At 41.4% G+C, this 21,167-nt stretch overlaps 1 long non-coding RNA gene across 1 annotated transcript; it reads right to left on the bottom strand.

Moving 5' to 3' along the window:
• Positions 1 to 9,245: 9,245 nt before the first annotated feature.
• Positions 9,246 to 14,489, bottom strand: LOC138686077 (uncharacterized). Its single transcript, XR_011325397.1, has 3 exons — positions 13,846 to 14,489; positions 11,947 to 12,028; positions 9,246 to 9,593 (listed from the first exon to the last, which is right to left on the bottom strand). It is a non-coding gene; the product is annotated as an uncharacterized lncRNA (long non-coding RNA).
• Between the last annotated feature and the right edge of the window lie 6,678 nt (positions 14,490 to 21,167).

Genomic DNA, 21,167 nt, shown 5'->3' on the forward strand with positions numbered 1-21,167 from the left:
GCGCAGCCGGGCGGGGGGAGCCCGCCACCCCGAGGGGCTCGGCCGGCCGCTGCCGCCCCGCAGCGAGGCCGGAGGAGGGCGGGGGAGCTGGGGCGCGCTGACCCGAGGAGTGGCTTACCGGCGGCTGAGGCAACCGCCGCTCGCCCGTGAGGTGACTGGGGGCGGTCGGCGCCGGCGGCAACCGGTACCGCGGTGGCCGGGGGGCGGGCGTGCCCCGGTAAAGGACGGCCCCGGGCACTGGAGGTTTTTCCTCAGGCGCTGTTCTCCTCGTGTGCCGCTGCCCGCCGCCCCCTTGGTGACCGGCTGTCGTCGGAGGGCGCGTTCGGTGTCCCCGAGAGCCCACGTCGCGAGGGGGGAAAACTGGCAGAAGTTGTCGAAGCCGCTTTTAAATCGAGTATTTTGTAGCGGGCGCACAAGGGCTTTTTTGTTTTAAGTCTGTGGGACAGATGATGTCATGGACTTTACTAAATGAAACTGGGGGAAAGTCTGTCTTCCCATGATTTTTACTAAGCTGTATCTTCACGAATGGTGTTGCTCTCGAGTACATCTTTTTGTTCAAAATTAATCAATTCTCCCAAGTTACGTGAATAGTTCTTCATATGCATCTAAATTGTGTCTGAATGAAATCATAAAGTAACACTACGAGAACCGTACATTTCTGTCTTCTTTCACGCCTCCGCCACAGTAATTCTCAGTTGCTGTTGCTGATCGATAACTGTACAGCGATTTATATCCATCACTATTGAATGTGTTCCTTTATCAAACGGTATACTAACTTAACAGGATTCAGTACGGGCAGGTAAAGTATGTTTTTATTTATAACAGTCAGTACGTGAACAGCAAGCAAAGAATGTAAATAAATCCAAAACAAGCGTTTCTTCTCCAGCTTCCTTCTTTGTATCTTTTCATCATCATTTATAGTCTGTATCTACGGGTCTAATTATAGGGGGTTTTGGTTGCTAGGCAAAAATTTAGTATTTTGGGAAACTTCCTGTTCACGGTACTTCTGAAAGCTAATCCAAAGCTGTTTCCTAATGGTCCATGTACTGTGTCAGTTAAACAAAATTTTACACGATCAAGAAGCAGTTACTGCAAAAGGAGACATTATCTCTGCTGTATAGCTGACCCATCATCACTAACTCCATTTTTCTAATCTGGACAGCACCTAAATGACTTACAGTCTTCTTCCCTCCTTTGGAAAAAGCACCCCAAAATCCTGTGTGTGTTTTGGAATGGCATTAGATTTTGCCACAAATAATAATAAAACCTCCTGGAAAAGCTTAGGAAAGGTGGTCTTTAGAAAAACTGCACAGTGACAATATTAAAGAGGAAAATACTTTTTATTTTGTCTTTGTGCTGAAGTGTATATGATTATATGAAGTATTTAAATGTTATTAGTATGCATAAAACTAAAACAGCAGCACGCATGTCATTTTGATTGTAAATTGTGTCAAGATCACCATTGCATCTGCTAGAAGAATCCTTGAACTGTGAGAGATAATAACCTATTTTTTGTGTCTTTGATGATAAAATCCTAGATTTTTTTCTCAGGATAGATTTTTGAGTTCACATCAATCAAGACATCACTTTCTTTCAAATCTTCTCCAGACCTGGGAAGAAAGAGAAGAGAAAAGGTATAATGATGTTATTTAATCCTGGCTTGAATAATGCCAAGAATCTACCTTTAAGAGAGTCAGAAAAGATCTGTCTCTATTAATCATTCACAGAGACTTAAAGTAGGGCATAAAACCCATAAAATCCACTCTGTTCGACTGAGTAACTTAAAATTCTTAGTGTTGTAAAATAAATTGTCCTGCTTTAAAAGAACAGAGATGTTCAGCAGAATTGCATCCATTTAGCTTACAATATTAATCTCTTCTGTTATATAATTGAATATAAGATAATGCTTTCTCTCCTCTTACGTATACCTCACCCAAGAGCCTTGCATTTCCTGTCATTATTCCTTCTCTCACTGTTGTGGTACACATGCAAGCGTACTCATCTATATATGGCTACTCAGAATTAACCAGTTATCTTTTTCTAAAATTCAGTTATGTTTTTCTAAAAGCGGACACATTTTTGTTTGAAAGACAGATTTTAATTGTTCTTGTATCAAATATCCAAATCTTCGTAACATGAGGGCATGAAAATGTATATGCAAATAAGTAGGCTATATAGGTGATAGCAGAGTTGAAAAATACATTACTTTTACTCATTTAATTTGAGCACAGGTCTGAGCTCTCGTAGCTTTGAATTTGGACAAAGCACCAGTAATTGCTTGACCAGGTTCAGGCACTGTGGCCATGTTTACTTTCTGTCGAGGTTTGCAATAGCCAGGATGCCCTGAGTTTGTGGATGGTGGGCTTCCTTCTGTGGTCTTCCTGTTTTATTACAAAAAATTTGGTGAGCCAAAAGCAGACAGTGAGAGGCAACCAAAGTTTTCAGTTCTACCTATGATTGTGAAGTTGTGGTTAGGATTTCTACGTCGACCCCTGGGTTTTAATGAAAAATTGGTAATACAGTGCCTCTCTCATGAAAGTTCATTAAGAATGTACAGTATTGGTGAGGGTGAAGTGTGGAAACAGAATAAGGAAGAGCACAAGGAAGAAAAGAAATTTAACAAAAAACCAAAAGAAACAGGTTTGCGTAAATATATTCCCTAAGAGATTTTTATAATCTTTGTGAATGCATGGTATTTCTGCCGATAAGCAGCTCTATCAAGAAATAACAGCACGGTGTGCAAACTTCTTAGCATAATGCTGCAAAATATTTCAGTCTGTGTTTCTCCTGCTCCCCTTCCTTCTCTGTGCAGGACTGCACAGTGATACCTGGCCATCTCCACTGAAGCCAAGTTTCACTTGAGGACCAAGCTTGAAATCTAGGTCTTCAGAGGAGAAAAAGCTAGTTTATAAGCTGGCTGGGACATAACCAATGCAGTAATTCGATACATTCACTAAATTGTCTAACTGACTGATTTTATATATCCAAAACAGTCTTGAGTGCCACTGCAAAAAAAGTTGGCAGCTGAGGCACAGAATTCTGCTTGGAGTTTGAAAATCCAATTCAAATCATAGAGAAGGTTGATTTGAATACTGGTTAAACTGACATGTTCGGTAACAGAACTGGATTATGTAAAAGTATTTGGGAGAGAGCCAAACACTGGTTTTGGAAAGAGAAAATGCAGCAGTTGGGCTACTCTCTGGCTCTCAGGAGAGCTGAGCTTTGCTCTCCGCCTGACTCACCGGGCTCATTTCCTGTGTTTATGAAAGCTTAGATATTCCTGAAAGCACCATGCAGCCTCAATGCTGTGTATAGGCAGGCATGAAGAAACCGGTTACGTATTTCTAAACAATTTTCTGGTCGATTGGACAAGAAAGCATTCAGCAGCTATGATTGGGTTTCTGCAGGAACCTCTTTTTACAGTAAGCTGGTTACCGTTGTGCATCTCTTAAAAAGCCGATGACTGAAATTCCCATGCTGAGAGTAAGTCCTCAGGTCTTTTGTCTCATATCGCAGAAAAAATCTGGTCACTGAGTAATAATTTATAGACTTTAACCACAGAAATACTGACAAAGTCAGTGCTCGTTTGTCAAATGTAAGAACAACTATAAGAAGAGCCTTGTATTGAAGAATCAAAAGACACTTTAAAAATATCAGTTGAGCTACCTTCATAGATTTATGGGAGGGGTATTTTTCCATTTGGTGAAGATGAAGAAATCAATCAGTTTGCACAAAGTTCTGCTGTAGTTCTTTGGTAAAATCAGGAGCTGAGAGGCTGGACCTCCAGATTCCCAGTCACCTCCCCCAGCCCCAGAGCTGCCTTTCTAAGCTGCAGCTTACTTCTGCAGAAGATGAAACGCTTCTTTTTTAATTTCACTTTTACATTTGGTTAATCAGCAGGGCATATCAGGCGTAGCTTTGGACGAGACTGAGTGTGCTGGCATGCTGCACTGAGACCACAGTAGCCCTGCTTTTTACGGCCAGAGCCTGGCCACATTTCAGTAAATGGCAAAAGTCCCATTGGCAATATGGCCAGATTTTCAGTTATAAATCCCAAATTAGCACTCATGGATGATGACATTATGGCTGGACAGAAGCGCACTTCAAATTTCAGAGCTGATGATAACAAATATCAAGGCTGTCGTATGCCTTGGACAGCATTTACTTGGCACTGCAGAGATGAGAACACTTACGGAGGGTTTTCTTGCATATGCATGTATCTACTTGTTTTCTATTCTTATCCTTTACTAAATTATATGTTTTATTACCTGCTCAGTGTTTTAAGATATTCTCTCTCTGCAAGTAAAATACGCCTATATCTCTTTGGCTCTGCCCACATTAACTAGAGAGGCAAATCATAGATCCCGTTCCAATTCCCGTGGTATTACCATTGTTTTTACAGACCTAGCAAATATGTTTATGAGGTCTTTTTTATTTTTTACTGGGTACCATGTCTTTAATGGTCTCAGTATGTATTTCATTATAGAATAGTACTCTATAAACTTTTAATAGTTACTTTGCTGTACCTTATTAGAAAACCCTTTAACATGGTCCAGAAAAAAAATGTATTTCTGACTGAATTAAAAAAAGAAAGAGCAAAAATTAATTATAATTTCCACGGTGTCATTAGAGCATGGCCTGGTACTTGAAGCTCAGCCACTCTGCCTGGATGCTGCTACCTGAGGTAGCAGCGGTGGTCCTGCACTACCGGTTAGATCGACCAGTTCTGCCTGGTGACAGCCTGGAAGTAGGATTTTCTGCAGAGAAAATCTGCTCCTGGCCCGCATGGCCAGAATTGGAAATTTCCAAAATTATGGTTGGCAGGGCAGAGGAGGCCTCCTGGTGACAGTCCAATATGTAGAGTTGTCCATCCTGTGTGTGGGCTCCATGAGATGACTTCTTTGTCCATTGCTCAAACAGGTCCCCATGAGGACAGTCAGGCTCAGATCAGGCTGCCTGGAGAGGTTGTGCAGTCTCCTTTTGAGGAGGTTTTCAAGAGGATAAAGCTCAGAGTGAGCTGGTCTGAGCTTACAGCTGAGCCTGCTTTGGGGAGGAGATTGGACTGAGACCTTCTGAGCTCCCTTCCAGCCTGGGTGACTTGGGACGTGTGGGTCGGCTCCCCCACAAATTTAGTGGACAAGGGTACTTCAAGCTTGGCTCACTTGCACCTGGCACTGTGGTAACACCATGTGCCACGGTGGCTGCGGGGCAGGAGGGACATGCTGCTGGCACGGGCCACCGCTGGGCAGCAGAAGTCCCTCAGATGCCGTGTTCAGAGGCTGCTCCGTTGGGTGATCCCATGGGAGGGCTGCTGTGCCCATCCCGTGGCCGGTGACACTGGTTTGGGGGCTCTTGGCAGTGGCACATGCTGCAGAGCACCTGGCAGAGGAAAGGAATTGGACTAGCATTTCGTTTATCGTGGGGAGGTGGCCAGTATAGACTTGACTCATCACCTGCTGAGAAATCCAACGGTAAAATTAATTGGCTTGAATACGAGATATATACTTCTCCTAATCGGCTTCAGTGCAATTATATCCAAAGGCCCTTTTTGCGGTCGTTCACAGAGCTTAATTGCTATAGTTTAATATTACAATTAAAAAAGGCCTGGAAGGAGAGCTGAATATTAGGCTCCTGATGAATGATAATTATCACTTTGTGTAGATGGATGGAAAACATTTCTAATTAAATTATTCTTGTAACATAAATTAATAGTGTGATCTGGATAAAGTACTTCTGCTTTCATATCTAGAATATTTCTAAAAGCACCAAGTTTGTGCCAGAATTTCTGTTGGCAGGTCAAATTGTCTTTTAAAAATACCTGACTTTTCAGTCAGTTTAGCAGCTTATCATAGGCTTCTGCAGCGAAGATGTTCGGCAATGATGGAAAGATTCAAATGTTGCATGAAGAATAAAACAAAATAAAATAAAATAAAACTGTGCAACTAGCATAATCTTTTAGTTCTACGAGCATGGGAGATTCACAGTCTAAATGACAGAGATTCATAGCATAACTGTCACACATTTTCTCCTGTATTAATTTCATCTCCATCTGAGGATGTTTGCAAGACACAAACTATTAAGGTAACGCTCTGAAAACAGGAAAGCTCATTAGCAGCTCTAGGGAAGGGAGTTAGATGGGCAAGGAAGGTGCAGGTCATTAAGGTTTGAAAGAGAAGGAAATGTGAAAGTTTTGAGAAGAATTACTCGACATGCATTCTGTCTGTACTCTGTAAAAATCCAATGATTTTTGTATACTGTGCATTTCTTTCTCATTAGTGAGACCTGCAATGAATAAAGTAAACAGGCAAATGTAAAGGTCTCAGCTGAAAGTGTCAGACAGCATTTCAAGAAGTGGATTATAGATAATCATGCTTAGATGACCGGTAGCTTCATGGCCTAATACATGTAGCTGACACATTAGGTGTTGACAGCAGCCCTTTCCAACAGGCCTCATTAGACATTCGTTTTAAATTTCTAGAGCAATTGTCCGTGACTCCAACAGGGTATTTTTGAAGGGCATAAAGTGGGAGATAGATGGCCACTTTCTGTCAGAAGATAATGGGAATTTTGTGTCAAGGCACTCTCTCTGCATATGGGAGACTGTCCCTGAGATTTTCTGCATGCATGCCCTCTTGTGTATGCAGTACATTAGTGCTTACTGTATATATAAAAATTTGGCACTACTGTATCTCTCTAAACATCGCATTAATCCATCTGTCTGTCACCATGGTAACAAGGCTCCCTATTGATGACTGGAGAAGAGCTGAACCATTAATACTAAATGTACACAGTTAAAAAAAAAGTAAGCTCACTTGGTGTAGCACTACAGAGACATAAGTGGTTGAAAATGGGCTAATTAATATTTTCTATGCATTATTTTTATTCATGGTTATAGATCTGAAATAAAGCCTATTGCTAAAATGACCCTTAAATCTGGTCTTTGCTTCTTCACATCTATTTATTACATATTCTGCAGAACTTGATATTAAAAAAAGCGCATTTTTTCAGAAGTTTACATGTTCCATGTATATATTTGTCCTGGAGGGTGGAAAGATGAAATGAATATCTTAAGGATACCAAGTACAAAGCAGATTAGAAATGTTGCTGAATATTTTACTGCACATGTTCTCTCGCTCGCTTGCTTCCACGCTTATAACATTGCCAAAATAAAATCAGTAAAGTGCACACATTCATTAAAAGATCAATGTCTAACTGAGCACTGTTAGTTAGTTGGACCTGAGATTTTTTGAGAAGCACAATGTTGTGGAAACTCTGACATGAATTACTGAACTTCATAAATCATTCTTGGACAATGAATTTCCATTTTTTATTACACTGGCGCCATGCATGCTATTAACGGTAGACTCGAGTCTATAATTCTGTTAGGCTATAAAGAGGTCTTTGGTTTTAGAGCAGAAATAAAGCTTCAAACTAACCGCTGACATCTCATCTGCTTCTGTGTTCATTGGATGGTGCTTTTTGTTCTCTAGAAAAAAGCCATGTATTTTCTTGACCCTTTGCAGAGTTTCTTTTCCAAGCCTCTTTGCTTTGCTCACAAGGTTAACACTTGTAACAGCTACAAAGTGGATAAAATGAGGGACCAGAGAAAGAAACAGGAATACTGCGTTTCAGAATGCTTTGCTGCATTCACTGAGCTGAAGTATGATTATTCTTTTTTATGTCAGGATTTACAACTCTCTGATATCTGATTTAAACTATGGCCCTGATCTTATTATAAGCCCTTGAGTCAGGAGGTAGCTCACAAGGGCGTTTTGTCAGCCCCATGGAAGGCTGGCTGGTTGGAAGGTCAGATGGAGGCAGTGCTCTGTTTGTCTGAGCACAATGGGGTGGAGCTTGTACATGTGCACGAATGTTGGCTGGATGTATATTAGGCAGATTTTATTAAATCTGATGTCCTAGTGAGCAAACAGGGATGGTTTGCCCAGTTACAGGGTATATGAACCCCTGGAGGACCTGGAAGGTCAGCTGTACCCACTTGGTAGGACAAGGAGGCACAGATGCTACCAACCAGCCTAGGGTTTCTGATTCACAGCTGACATTTTAAGTGCTTTCAGCTCAGCAAGATGCTAGAGGAACTTGCAGGTGTGGAGGAAAGCAACCAACCCTTCCCTCCAAGAAAGGTGATCCCTTGAACTGATAGAAAAGAGTACTCCTGTCCAATAGGAAGCAGAGGGGCAAGAAAGAATTAACAACTGACAAGAGTTCTCCTAGTTTTGTCTTTGACAGAAAATAAAGGACTAATTCTGAACTTCAGAAATGCCAGGGTTGTGGCATGTATTGCCCTGCGTGGACAGAGACATGACAACATGATCTGACCTCAAATGCTTTTGGGGGTATAAAAGTAGCACTTGGCCATGCAGATGGTGGCCACCTGTGATGTATGTTGTGATCTAATTTGTCTTTGTTCCAAGCAGTACGTTACCTCCACCACTGGATCCAGCAGGCCTTCCAAGGCAGTGGCAGCCACAAGCACAATTTCTGAGTGTTCCTCTAGTGAGCTAAGCTTTCTAAGATTTTAAGGAGATGTTTGTTGATCAATACAATTCATTCTGCTTTCCCAAATGTTAAAACAACAATGTTGTATGTTCCCCAATACAGTGAATTGCAGATAATTTATTATATAAAGAATCTTACAGTGCAATCAGATGGCATTCCTCAGGATGGGAGGAACTTTGCTTTTTACTTACAAAATTATACATTTTAGTAACCTTTTAATTAAAATACAAAAGATTGTGTTAAAATTCAAAATTTAAAAGCCTTACCTATTAACAATGATTATTCCCATTCTAACTCAATACTGAAAAGAGAATATCTAAAAAAAAAGTATTCTTATTTTCATGATTTTTAGAAATTTCTCTTTGATTTTTTAAATTGAATTTTGCAAGATCTGAACAAGATCCTTTGTCACTCCAGAGAATTCCTTTCTCTCTTGAAAACTCAATCTTCTAAAAATTTCTTTTTCTTCAAAACATGCTATTGTAATAAAAACTTGGTTCGAATTCTCGCCTAGCACAAGAAAATTACTTCCTTGCCAGCTGTATTTCTGTCTTTGAGCTATGTAGTACCTATGTCCTTCCACTCCAGACGGGAGAAATTTGAGTATCCATGGAGGGCATGCTTCTGCACTCTCCATATGTTTGGCTGCTATTCATATAAGATGGAGTGTGTTCAACGCTGTTTCAGTTCTCAACCACTCAACAGACACAAAGCTTTTAATGAGCAAAGATTTTATTCAAACAACACAGTTTTGGGCCAGCTAGGATTATTGCTACAGTACTCCTATGTTTCCAGCTGTCTCATGCTGATATTCTCACCCAAAGTTTAATTTCACACACTGTGTGAATTGTACTCCCTAGGCACATGGAAGCATCTTAGGTGCATTTCAGATAGATGTTCAGCCTGACAGCTGCTAAGGATATCTGTGGTCTGTTCCTACCTGGAAGAGAAGCCTTTGCTTTCACAGTATCTTCTAATACTGCAAACAGCATGTTCCAGGCAGGTGCCATTTTCCAAAGATCTTCCTTCTTCTCTCCTCTCTGACTTTGCGGTGATATGAAAAGCTCTGAGCCACACTGGGGATTCAAAAGACCATTGGTTATCATACTCTCGCATCACTGCAAAAACCTGTTTCCTGCACTTGGTGATAAAGTCATGGGAAATCCATGAATCACCCTGTTCTCTTTCACTTTCTCTACTGAAACTGAGGAAGATGCAGGCAAGATGCCTGCATGCAGCAGTACAAGGTTCTTGATCTGCTTGCTGCCCAAAGCAGGCTGACAATCTGTGATAGGTAAGTGCTATGAAGGAGGTAGTGGGTGTTGGTGGAGATGGGAGATGCACCAGCATCTCACCCACTAGCAGGGTCAGAGTGCTTTATTACTGGAATGCCAAGTTCTTCAAAAGCTGTTCAGGCACCTTCTGAGTTTCACCCCTGTTAAAACCTCATCCACGGAGGAGCCACATACCCTGTCAGCACCAGCATCTCACCCACTAGCAGGGTCAGAGTGCTTTATTACTGGAATGCCAAGTTCTTCAAAAGCTGTTCAGGCACCTTCTGAGTTTCACCCCTGTTAAAACCTCATCCACGGAGGAGCCACATACCCTGTCAGCCCATCAAACAACAGAACCAGCCCAAGCAACTTCCAGCCTGAGTATCCCTTATTCATGGTGGCCAAATGCAGTGCTTCTCCACTGAAATGGTCTGCATAGCAACACTAGATGAAGCCTCAACATGTAAGCACTTGGTTCTATTTAATTTGAGGGGTTAATTATGGCGAACTCTTCTACTTATGAGAAATATTTTTACATACAGATCTACATGTATTTTATTTAAAGTTTTCTGCTTGCCATCTATTTTGAGTAAGGGCTTGGAAGGGAAGTATTTCCTTCCCTCATCGCAGCTCCACAGCTGGCCTCCTAGAGGGATGGTGGGGAATGTGGGCTGCCTCTGTCTGGAAGGGACACAGGGCAGGCAGCAAAGCAGCAAGATAACTGTCAATCTGCCTGAGACAGCTTGGGTTTTGTTCTTGTGTGAGCCTTTCATGGCACAGGCCTGACCACTGACCTTTGCAAAGGGCATTCCTCAGCCTGCCAGGGGAGGAGCCAGAGGCAGGGGAGGAGCTAAGCTTATTAGGTGTTAAGAAGATGGAGAGTTGTATGCTTTGGTTAGGTTGGTGGAGAGGAGAGGTAAGCTGGTGCTTTTCATTACTTTGGAAGGAGGTAGAAAAAGGAAGTGGGGGGATTAGGGTTTTGGGGGGGTCTTTTTGTATAAAAAGGAAATAAACTCTTGCTTTTGTCTTCTTGAGGAGGTACAGAGGAAGGAAGGAAATTAGTGCTTTTTTTTTGGTCATGTATGGAGAAAAACATTCTGCCCTATGAGCACTGGCTGGAATGAACATTCATTACAGTAGTGCCTTTCTCACCCTACAGACCCAGGTGGTGCTTGTGAGGCTGTGCTGTTGCTAACACACATTTGCCTACCATCCTAGGGCTCAGGATTGCTTGGAGGCAGCAGTAGTGTTGAGATGGATATAGATACCCTGAAAGACATAATCTTACAGGGCTAATCCACATTGAAAGGTTCAGCAAACTCCTCATACAGAGAAGGTGTGAGACGCATCCGGTCATAGGGATTCTCACAGAACATGGGAAATTAGCATCCGCTGTATCCTGGCAGTCCATCCATGTGGTCAGCAAGTTGAGTGCACACTCCTTCCAAACCCTGTATGTGTCCAGCTTGACTGGGTATGGGCACTTCATCCAAGATTAAAAAGCTGCAAGGCCTGAAATAAGCACACGTTCTCCAGCTTTGCAGAAGCCAAGGTTCTGCAGAGGAGGAGAGAGTGCCAGCTACCCACTCTGGAAGAGTTGATGATGACTGGTATTTTTTCTCTTGGTGTAGTTGTAAGAACTGTGTAGACACAGCCTGTGGGAATGTGCATCCTGTCTTTTGTTCCCTGCAATGGGGGAGTCCACACTAGGAAAAGAGCTGACAATATTTTCAGTGTTGCTGAAGAAGATTATATGGGGGATACAGGCTGTGGAGAATGGCTTTGAAGATCTTGACTGTAAACAGACTCACCTTGGATTTGCTGAAGCTAATCTGTACCAGATGCCTCCTAAACATGCATGGGTGCCCAGAATGCTAGTTAGTGCTGAATGGCAGGTGCTAACCCTGAGACGGGCATCTCGCACGTGGCTTCCTGTGGCCCAGAATTCTTGATTATCTACTGCTCATCCCAAATACAGACCATAACATGGTGCCACAGGGAATGTTAGTCTCCAAGATGCAAAACATCTTAAGTTATGAAGTATTGGTTATTGAAAAAAAATTGGTCCGTGGAAAAAAAAAGAAAAAAAAACTATTTTATGTAAGTCTAGAAGTTTCTGCAAGGTGTTGAGATGTGACGTCTAGAGATGGCTTACCTGGCCCAGGCAGGCTCAGGAGAGGCCCAAGATGCTGTCATGATTTCTTGAGCTGTCACATAAGGAGTAGGTACAGTGGCAGCTGCAGGAAGCAAAATAACAGCAGGTAGGGTGTGTTTGCAGTGTAGGCTTTGCAAAGGTTACTGATGTGTGCTAGGCTTATTCTGAGCAACATGTTGTGGTTAGGTATTGTGGTTAGAGCAGGCAGTTGTTGAGCATTATTGTCATGGTTTAAGCCCAGCTGGCAACGAAGCACCACGAAGCTGCTCACTCACTCATCCCCTGCCCCCGGTGGGATGGGGGAGAGAAAATATAACGAAAAGCTCGTGGGTTGACACAAGGACAGGGAGGGATCACTCACCACTTATGGTCTCGGGCAAAAACCAGACTCGACCTGGGGAAAAAAACAAAATCAATTTAATTTGTTAGCAATCAAATCAGAGCAGGATAATAAGAAGTAAAACCAAATTCTAAAACACCTTCCCCCCACCCCTCCCTCCTTCCTGGGCTCAACTCCACTCTCAATTTTCTCTACCTCCTCCCCCTCCAGCAGCACAGGGGGATGAGGAATGGGGGTTGCGGTCAGTTCGTCACAGTTGTCTCTGCCATTCCTTCCTCCTCAGGGGGAGGACTCCTCACTCTTTCCCTGCTCCAGTGTGGGGTTCCTCCCACAGGAGACAGTCCTCCATGAACTTCTCCAACATGAGTCCTTCCCACAGGCTGCAATCCTTCACGAACTGCTCCAGTGTGGGTCCTTTCTGCAGGCTGCAGTCCTTCAGGCACGGACTGCTCCAGCGTGGGCTTTCTCACGGAGTCATGGCCATCTCTGGGGGCACGCATCGGCTCTGGTGTGGGGTCCTCCACGGGCTGCAGGTGGATATCTGCTCCACCGTTCACCTCCATGGGCTGCAGGGGGACAGCCTGCCTCACCATGGTCTTCCCCACGGGCTGCAAGGGAATCTCTGCTCTGGCACCTGGAGCACTTCCTCCCCTTCCTTCTGCACTGACCTGGGGGTCTGCAGAGGTGTTTCTCTCACATCCCACTCCCCTCTCTGCTGCAGGTTTCGCCTCTTAACTATGTTCTCCCAGAGGTGCTACCGCCGTCACTGATGGGCTCAGCCTTGGCCAGAGGCGGGTCTGACTTGGAGCCAGGGAAGCTTCTGGCAGCTTCTCACAGGAGCCACCCCTGCAGCCCCTCCCCTGCTACCAAAACCCTGCCACACAAACCCAATGCAGTTATGTATAATGCATAATAGACAGGGCTGTGGTATGCAGATAAAAAAAAGCATGGGGTGATTTTGCAGTAAAATATGCTTCTCTGAGTGTGAAGAAAGGATGATGCTAATCCCCTAGGAAAGCCCTAGCTTTGACCCGCGCACCAAAAGCTAGTTTGCGCCAGTTGGTCTGGATGAGAATCACAAAAAATGGAAGTTAAATTCTTATAAATCCCCAAGAGCTGCCCCTTCATGCCACCAGTAATTTGTTTTTTGTTAGCATTTCTCTGTGGAGGAATCCTTCCTAGTTGCAGTTATCTTCAGAAGTGGAAAAATGCAAGTTTTTACAGATGATTTCCCATTATAAGATGTTCCTTCTGAGTAAGGTGTCCCTAAAAATCCACCTGCAGTTTCTCCCCTGGGCGGTGAGTGCCAGACTTTTCCCCTCTTGATGTCCTCTGCCCCTACTCAGCTCTGAGCAGCCACCTGAAGCTTCAGCCATCAACTTTACCAAGTATGCACCCTCTCTGAGGCATCCAGGGCTGATGCTTTTTGCATGAAGTACTCAGACTCCTCGCTATGGGTATTTGGAGACCTCATTCTTCTATATGTAATCCCACTCGGTAAATTTCCACATGGAAATATTTATGTTTGTATTTCAAAGTTAAAAGGGGAGTCTACTTACTAGTAACTGAAGCTCTTCAAGCTCAGATATTCACACAAACATTCCCCTCCTGTCCTCTTTTCCTTCTGATGTTACTGGTCACTGGGGGCTCTGTGGCTGAGAGGCAGCTGAATTAGGATGGTCCACTTCACATGCTCTGAGCTGGAGGGAAGGCAGGCTGAATGTGCCCTGCTATAGTCAAAGTGAAAAGATTTCTCCAATGTTTGCTTACACATACCTGTGGTACAAATGAATATGTGGATTTCTCATTAGGAGGTACTCTGGTTACTGGTAAACGCTCTCGTTATCTTTACATTAAGTCTCAGTTGAAATAGTTCTCCCAACTTCATTTCTTTCTGAAGTTAAGATTTTTTTCCATCATATTCCTGCTAGTATTCTGTACCTACACTCCTTTCAATCAAAACGTACCAATTCATAATACCTCCAAGACTAATCTTTGCATATTATTTATTGCATGAATAATTTTCTTTAGAATTCTGAACGGTCTTCCTGGATCTGCTGGTTACAGTTTTATTGGTTTAAGATGTGATTATACTGCAGACTGCCATTTGCTCATTAGAAATCATTTATATGAATGCTAGTAGATGAGTATAAATTAATTCTACAAAAATTCAGATTTATAAACTTATTCTCCTATTTTGGTGTAAAAATCATACGTTCTAAAGCCTTTACAAGTCACCCTCAGAATCTTGGCCAAAACCTTCTCTTAACCATACAAATAATGCCATACCTTTTCTTATAAGAAGTTCTTATATTTTTTGAAGAATAATTATTGGTTAAAATAATTAATGGCTAATAATCTTACAGGAAAAATAGAAATGTCTTATGAGGCCCATTTGGGCACATTTGAGTAAGACAAACGTCTGAGAACTCTTAAAAGTGAGCCATTACATTGATTGCAATATGAAATATGCATTTATTAAGTGAAAAGCACATTTCCATCAGAAGATGTTGCATCAACTAGTAGTAGAAGTAACTGCTAAAACTCTGGTGTCATAAACACATACCTAGTCAGGCACAAGCTTCTGAGCAGAGCAAAGCCATTTAAGTGTTCACAGAAATATGCGAATGGTAACTATAGCAAAGAAATGAACAAAAATAGCGGAAAAATGTTTTTGTTTTATGCCTCTGACCACATTTGTGTATGATTAGTATCACATTTCTGTTGATTGTCAGAATTCCTTTCCCTACTGCAGTGTTGTCAGCCATATGACTCATGAGTCATATCTAGTCCTTTGTATGCAGAGCTCATTGAATATTCAGATTCTACAGAGTATAAATTATCAAGTAAATGAAATAATTTTTTTTATCCTGTTTGCTGGGGGGGAAGGGAAGGAAGCCAGGCTTTCCAAATTTGAAATTAATTCAGTCCTTGCAGTGCTGCACCCCTGAATCTGTCATGGCTTATTGTCCTGAAAACAATAGCTCTGAGAGGTGTAAGATGATCTGTTCTCCCTTATTCTTTTTGCTCATTGTTTTATGGTAGGAAGGTGGGAAAGAGGGGTGGGTATGAAACCCAGGACCAACATTGCTATTTGCTGAAAGAAAGTATATGCAGTGGGGGAGGGCAGGCCTAGAAGAGACACAAACCCAAGTTGAAGGCAGGGAAAGGAAAGAAAGGAACAAGAGAAAAGCAGTGATATAATACTAAATCTTCCTGGTTAATGATGCTGAATTGTGACAATGAGGCATCAAAGAGATTTTTCAAAAGCAGTTTGCTCCATTTTGAGATGGCCTCGTTAAGTGTTTAATGATGCAGATAGCCCCCCTCTGGGATTTATAGAAGTCTCTAATTGCCTAATTCCTCCAGGAAAACTATTATGTATTTTGTGTTAATCCATATAACACACATCATGGATGTGTTCCACTGACAGCAACGCGTGGTTCTGCTGTAAATGTTCAGTGCGTAGTCCAAAACAGTGAAACAGCCCACGACTATAATTATAAAGAAGGCTTTTCTCAAAATGAGCATCACACTCCTGCATGAGCTGGATGGAATCACTTTCTTGCACTCTACTGCAGAGCACTACTTTCCCACAGTACTATAAGTGGCTGTTTGCTGAGGCAGTGGAGAAGAGAAAGGAAGAGGCAGCCAGGAAGCATACACAGAGGGGGGCAAAAAAGCTTGTATATGACATAAACTCGAGCATATTTGCAGTTTTTCTTTCGTCAACCAGGAGTCCAATCCCTTCTAAAGCCCCAAGTAGGAAACAGAAGGAAAAAAACAAACACCTGTAAAAGGGATATCCTTTTACACAGGAGATATTAGTTAAAGTACTCTATCTCAAAACATTTTTACTATTTTAATTGGTTAGTTAAAATAATTGCAGTTGACAGCATCCCTTTAATTACATGACCATTTGTAGGTGTGTATTTTATTATTTTTTGTTTTGTTTCCTATAGGAACAGACTTATGCAGTTGTTTAAAGTGTCAGTCAGACTTTCCTTCTCTACCCAGAGGAAGACTTTGGAACTTGCTCGGCTGAATAGGAAACAGAGTAGAAGTTTCACATATAATTAAATTCTTAAAAGTTTCCTGAAAATCAATGGAAGAAAGACAAATTAATGCCAGCGCTGTGGAAAGGACTTGGTCATTATGTACTACCATCCCGAGCAAGTCACAATGAGATGGCTTGAGTTTATCTAACAGGCTACCACTACCAGAGGCAAAGGTCCTGCTCTCCCTTCCTTTTCTGTCTTTAAGCTGTGTGTTGTCTCCTCTCACTTTTTGCCAGCTCTTACACCTATGGGATGCTTCCATGACCACATCTGGTTGAGTCTGAAGTTCAGTGGCAGCCTAGACCAATCTAACTGCTGCCTACAGTCCCAACTCTCTGTCTCTTTATTTTATATCTATTTAAATATGTATTATATATATTTATAAAGAGGAAAACTCTTTCCTTTTTCACTTCCCTTTCCGCAGGCAATATGGTCCTGCCCCTCCCTTGCACCAGTCCTGGATGCTTTGTCATGTCCTTTGCTGAGTCATTTCAGCATGATAAAGTGGCAGAAAATTAACTTGGTGAAAAAAAAAGTGAATAGTTTTCTATCTGCTGATACTTTTGTACCAGGACAGCTCAGCAAAACATCCGATGAGCAGTGGAGAGACTGCAAGGGAGAGGGTGGAAGGCTCTGAGTAGAGGAGAGGACAGGACAACTGCTACCCTTCACTGCTAGTTTAGGAGCAGGAAAAGGGGGAGAGAGGGAGACCTTCCTCCCTTTGTGCCAGTGAGCTGCTAGCTCTCCTCAGCCACTCACCCATCTTGTATCACTTCACTTTTGGTCATTTGGTGGCAGCCAGCTGGCCCCCGGTCTGTGTATGTGCAGCTCCCAGTTAGCCACAGTATGCAATTCTCTTGTCACGTGCGGAGTGTCATGCGGACCATGGGAGAAAGCGAGGTTATTGTGATGGGGAAAGGAAATCCAGCTCCATCTCATCCACTGCTCACACAGATGCTTGTTTTAATATTAATTGTGCTGAACACAAAAAATGAGGCCTGGCCCAATAGTAAGCAGCTTAGCAATGGAGACACCTAGAAATTGGAATGCAGATGTGCTGTGAAGAGTACAGACGGGTATGACCCATGATCATATGTTTATTTCTCTGAAGTGCTAGGTTCATTTCCTGTATGAATTGTAAAAAAAAGAAGAAAAAAAAAGTGGTTTTAAAGAGGAAGTTTACTGAAGAAAAAGTACTGGTTTGGTGAACTGGGATTAGGATAAAGCTGTATGAACCGTGTTAATCAAGAATCAGTAATGTGGATGCCTGACCTTCACTAAGTATACAGAAATTTCTGTATAGTACCAACTGATTAAATGATACTGTTCTGCATCAAGCAATGATGAATACAACGTTCTTCACAGGGAAGCAAAACATCAAACAAACTGTAATTCACTCCACTGTTTGAGCAGTGTACTGTAGTAATACATGATGTAAGACTGAGGAAAATAATTTCCTGGCTCCAGTGAGGGAACGTTTGATGCGCTCCAAGGCTGATAACGCTGGAAAATTTGGGGTTTTTTTCCTCATGTAACTGTCCTATCCTGGCCCTTTCTTTTGGTTGGCTCATGTTCTGTGTCAGCTTCCTGGAATGAAAGACTTTTTTCCTTCCTTCACTCAAATTAGAGCAAGAAAGAAATGTTAAATAGGGTTAAAATACCACACTGCTGACCTTGCACAATGCTCGTGTTTATTTTTTCAGTTTAAATTGTAAGATTTTGAGGCAGTCTCCCTTTAGCTTTGGAAGCAGTCATTCATCAGGGAAGCATGGCCAATTCTGAAAACTTCTGGATTTTAATTGCATTTTTAAGGAGAATTCTTGTTTTATTCTGCTGGAATAAATTAAAATATCCATAGATTCTGATTTCTATCCAAAGCAATGAAGCTATGTGGTAAGAAGCCAAAGTTAGAAGTTGAAAAACTATAACAATATTCCAGACTCTGTATGATTAAGCCATTTCAGATTTTTAAATTATAAACAACTGTGTTTCTAATGCTTCAAAACAGAAAAAAAGCCACCCCAATCAAGAGAGATGGTTTTAACATGCAGTGGATAAATGTAAATAGAAAATTGATTCTGGGTTCCAGAGCTTGCCATGAAAAAGCTTTCTTACCTCTTCTTGCCTGCTTAACTCACCTACTGCAGAGAAGTAGCATATGTTACACTTTGTTGGAAGGCTGTACAATAAATGACTAGTCACCTCGGTCTTTCAAAAGCAAGACTTAAGAGACACTTAAAAGCTTTTTGGACCTGCTTAAGTTGATCACATTGTAATGAAAACCTCTCTTTATTTTTTTGATTCCTTAGAGAGTGATTCTGATGTGCATTCTCACTCTCTCTTCCTGCCAACTTTTATGAAATGTAATATTTCTAGTTTACCCAAAATCTTTTTCAAGGAAATTAAGTACTTTCACAAAATGAATAGTTGGTATTGGTAAGACTCTAAAATGATGGCTCACTGTCCAAGCAGTGGTACAGGGAGAGGTAACTTCTGAAAAACAGCAGAGAAAAAGGAGAAAAATATTTGGTCAGGAAAACAGGTATATTGTAGAAAACTCTTAGCATTATGTGCTCTTGACACTGTAAACTGGGATGTATGATGTACTGCAGTATTCAGCAAGTCTGGACCTGCAAGGCTACTTCCAGTGTCTCGCATGACAATGGTATCATCACTACTTTGAAATTTTTTTTCAAAATTTATTTTTCAAAATTCATTGTGAAAGATGTGGAAAAAGTGCCTAGCTTTCTTTCCACCTGTAAGAATATCAGAAGGTATTTCAATTCAATATCTGTCACTTCATCCTCCTTTTTGGTTGGAAGTAAAAAGCAATTGGTTTGGCAATGTGGAGTACAGATATCTCATGTCCAAAATGCTACAGTTTGCTAGTTTGTGTTTATTTAATCACTTAAATACTTTGTCTGATAATGCTTCCAGCATAGTCAAGCAGATTCTGCCATGAAGCATGGTAACAGATGTTCTATATATGTAAGGTGACGTGTCATCTCAGCAAATTAGCTTCCCTGTTGTTTTAAGGCTTGCCCTTATGACACCTCCACACTGCAGACAGGGTAAGAGATAGCAGCTTTCAGTGGCAACAGCTCTTACATTAGCATTTCCCTAACAAAAAGACAGTCTGTCTTTTTTCTTAAACTAAGTAATGTTGCTACAACATATTCATCTATTGCACGAGATCAACCTGAGTTACAAATAAGAAATCAGAAGAGTACCTACCGTAACACATGATCCTACAAAGTTTTATGAAGAAAGAGTATTTGTTCTAGCATCTACTGTGTTTAAGATTTAATCTATTCAGTGCCTCAAACTGATATCATTAATGTTGTGAATAAACAATAACAAATGCTTTCAAGAATAATGTTGAATTGTGTGAAATATTAGCTGTATAAAGTCTTTTTTGTAGGGGAGTTTTCAAATTGTTTTAAAAACAACTTCAAAGAGGTATCGATAGTGTGTTCATAATGTCTGCAAAAGGACATCAATAATAGTCTAAATTCCAATGCAATACTGGTACTGATTAGGGACTAGAACAGGCTGTTGTGAAAAGTACAATGTGTGGCACTGGATGATCCTGTTAGAATCAAAGTTGATTCACTATTGAAAGTAAAAGTGTGTTCATTCTCTGAATTTGACTTTTAGAATTATTTTTCCAGGCACTCCTCAAATTCTTTTATGTATTTCTCTCAGTTAATATGGCTGAAGTTCACTTCCCAACCGTAACATCTTAAAAGCCCAGGGAAGGACAGTGGAATGAGACAGCAGCTTGAACGAGGTGCTGGTATTGTTTACAAATGTTTTGCTTCTGAAGAGTGTTTCTGAAATTAGCCTGAGTGCTACCTGTGAAGATGAGCCAACAATGACATTTTTACATAAACTGTTTGCTCTATTTGCGAATGTCTAAAATATTTCATAATCTCAGGAGAGAATAGTGCCATTTGACATCATACAGTCATTAATATTGTCAAAGCACTGAAGACAGATCTCCAGCAATATGCTAATAAAAACCTGATGAAGACTAAAAATGCTTGTCAGCGAACCACAAAATTTCTGTCAGCAGCCTTCTGCTGGCATATATTGATGCTGTATTCATGAAGATAGAAAGAAAAGTTATTAGCTGTTTATAAAGAAAATTTCAAAGAATAAAAAATGCTGTGATATCTAACTTATGAGATAGCAGACAAACTGTTGACAACAGGCACTACAGGAGCAGGATGAGATGGGAAGGAATAATGCAGCAGCATCAATTACATGTGGGGAAAAAGGATGTCAATGCATTTGCATGTGATATGATATCAGAAACTGGTTTTACATCCTGCTGCCCACTTGCCAAAGGACTATTCCTTTACGCCTTGCAGAAGGAGACACCTATCCATATTCTTCCCATGTGGCATTAGCATTTCCAAAATGATTCTCGTGTATCAATAAAATGGATCGTAGACTCACCAGGAGAGTATCTACTAGGCTACTCTGTGTAATTTGGTTGCCAGAGTAATTAATTTCCTCCAAGGAAGGGGGAGCATCCACTGCTGGTCAGTCTGTTCCATGGTTCCTTTGTTATCAGGCATTGTTTATGGATAAAGAATTAGCTTATTGTATTAAAGGGATAAATATTCAATTCTAAAATTAGAAATGGGATTATGAAAACAGAAAACACATTGCCTATGTATGAGAATTCAGCTGCATCCTCGTGCTGTGTTTTTGGTGTCTCTCCTAGGACAACATTCAACCATGAGAGATGTGGGCTGATTGTAATATACCTCAACTTTTCCCAGAAGTTTGTTCAGTATACTTTTGGGTTTTTTGAA

The sequence above is a fragment of the Haliaeetus albicilla genome, chromosome 7, assembly GCF_947461875.1.
Source record: "Haliaeetus albicilla chromosome 7, bHalAlb1.1, whole genome shotgun sequence".
NCBI lineage: Eukaryota > Metazoa > Chordata > Aves > Accipitriformes > Accipitridae > Haliaeetus > Haliaeetus albicilla.